Here is a 2,856-nt window from a genome sequence, read left to right as displayed (position 1 = left end):
CTAACTAATATACTGAAGACTGGGCCATTGGTCATCCCAGCTCCAGAATCCCCTGGGATTGACTAAAGCCTTTGTTGACTATATAACAGCTGATTTCTTCTTTAACCTGATTTTACTTCCTTCCCTTCCATTCCATAGATGTTAATTCCAAGGGCCCTTAATACATTTCCTGCCTGTTAATCCCCACTTCAGTCTGCTTCCTGGGGATCTCAGCCTGAGACAGTTACCAAGTTTTTCATCATGGAAATATTACCTTTGAGTGACATGTTCTAAAGATTTGATCGTAGTTCATTGAGTGTTAATAATTTCTCATCACATTAGCCAGTTCTGAATCACTATAAAGAATAGATTACTTTTGAGAAGTAGACTCTAATGTGCTACTCTCATTTACCATGTGTTGAATTGTGAACATTATTGTTTCTGTGCATTTGGCCATGGTCTTATATACAAAACTAAACTTTTCATTAAACTTATTACTCTCATGTATTTTAGTAATTAGATATATATTGAATAAGAACCAGTATTCTCTGATATAATGGGCATAAAATTGTTAAATAGGAAAACTCCAAGGTCCTACATACAGAATCTGTTTTGGGAAATTATTGCTGGCTATTCTTTTTTATATGCTTTATAAAAATTGCCTCCCCCCCACCCCCCACCTCATGGCAAAGCATTTCTAATTAAGCTTCAGGGAGAGAGAAAGAGGGAAAGAGAGAAAGAGAGAGAGAGAAGCAGACAGAAACAGAGATCTCACTAGGGCAAGAAGTACCTGGCAGTTTTGCAATGCATACACCAGAAGTTTAGCACTGCACACATTTGTGGAATACAAAGTTAGGAAATAAGATAAGATAAACCAGAGCTGTGGAAATTTAATTTCCAAAAAGACTTCTTTTAAAAGTAGGCTTCATGCCCAGCATGGCACAAGATTGACACAGAATATATATTTGTTACATGTATGAAAGAATGAAGCATAATACAGAAATACCTTTTCTTACAAAGACGAGCATGGGAAATTGAATGGCACTTAGTGCAGAAGAACAAGAGTGAAAAGCAAGTGTCATATGAGAAATAGAAGCTCCACAGAGCACCTTGGTAAAAAGGTAGGCCCCTGAACCAAAACTAAGATGTACATTATCAATCAATTCGTCTGTCAATTAAAAATATTCTTGAAAAATTTTCCAAAATACAAATTTCAACGTTTTATTAAGGAAAATTCACTTCCTTTTACCAACTAATGTTACCCTCGAATTCATTCTTTCTCTTAATCAGTGATGTGCCGGTAAACTGGATCTCTGACAACAAGCAAGCAAGCAAGAAAAAACAAACAAACAAGCAAACAGAAAACCTCTTTTTTGTTGTATCTCCTAATTTCCACCAGGGCCCATTTCAAGTTTCCAATTGTTTGACAATGGCTTTTAAAATCCCTAATATTAAGGATCCAATCTCAAGATACAATAAAAGCCAACTTCAGCAAACTAATGCCTTCACATAATGAATAGTGCTTGAATTACCCAAATAGTATGGTTTTGTTGCCCTGGTCAGAAGTATTTTACATGGTGTATCTCACACAACTGTCAATTTTTGCTGAAGATGTAGGTGTTTAGAGATATGTGAAACAGACATATGTTTAGTGCCTTATACCAGGTTCTCAGCTGTTTTCTAAATACATTTTTTTCAATTGATCCTCATAAGAATCTGGAAAGTATTTTCATTATCATCTTACTTACAAGGAAACTGAGACTCAGAGACATTAACTAATTTGCCCAATGTGACTTAGTTGTTTAGTGATAAAACTCTGATTTGAATCCAGGTCTTTTCCCAAAGGTAATACTTTGACTATACCATTCTCTATGGAATGAAGATACTAGATAATTTTTTCCCATGTGCTTTTGAGATATCTTAAACAAACATCATGATTTTCTTGCTTAAAATTTCCTTCTCATTATTAACTGAAGATTTCTCATATGTCTTGAATAATATAATCCCTGACATATTTTCTGTTATCGTTAATATCTCCCAATTTTTGGATTTTCAGAGTCTTGCCTTAGGTCATTTGGGAGTTTTCTAAGACAGATACTAAGCCAGACATTTTACTTCTGTGTTTTCAATATTCTTAAGAAACTCATACTGATATGAGGAAGTATGTCCAAGATTATTGTTCCAATCTACAGTTTAAGTGCCCTCAGCTGAGTTTATCAACCATGAAGGTCGCCTAAGAACAGTGCTTATTGTTCTGGTCACATTTCAGTGAAGGAAGTTTAATTTTCTCTATTTCTTTTCCAAGATTTTCCATCTGCAAAAACAATCACTTAAAACAGCAGAAGCCAAGAGCTAGGAAATCAGTGCCATAGGCAATGTTCCTCATCAAGACTGCTTCCAGAAGTTTAGAAACTCTGTGGAAATATCAATATTGTGTCTTCATAAAGTATCTGCTTAATGGATGTTTTAGATCATGCAGTCAGAAACATTTATAAATTACCAATCTATTTTTGCCAAATAAGAATTGCATGTGATTTCTGATAAATGGTAATATTACTTACAAAGCGTTCTACTTTATTTCTGAAATTAAATTCATGACTATATTGGATGCCTCATCAAATTTCTTTTTTTTTAAATATTTTATTTATTTATCCATGAGAGACACACAGAGAGAGAGAGAGGCAGAGACACAGGCAGAGAAGAAGCAGGCTCCATGCAGGGAGCCCAAAGTGGGACTCGATCCCGGGACTCTACGATCAGACCTTGGGCTGAAGGCAGTGCTAAACCATTGAGCCACCCGGGCTTCTCATCATCAAATTTCTTTTTTTTTTTTTAATTTTTATTTATTTATGATAGTCACAGAGAGAGAGAGAGAGA

The sequence above is a fragment of the Vulpes lagopus genome, chromosome 12 (assembly GCF_018345385.1).
Source record: "Vulpes lagopus strain Blue_001 chromosome 12, ASM1834538v1, whole genome shotgun sequence".
Taxonomy (NCBI): Eukaryota; Metazoa; Chordata; class Mammalia; order Carnivora; family Canidae; genus Vulpes; species Vulpes lagopus.
Note: the sequence above shows the minus strand (reverse complement) of the source record.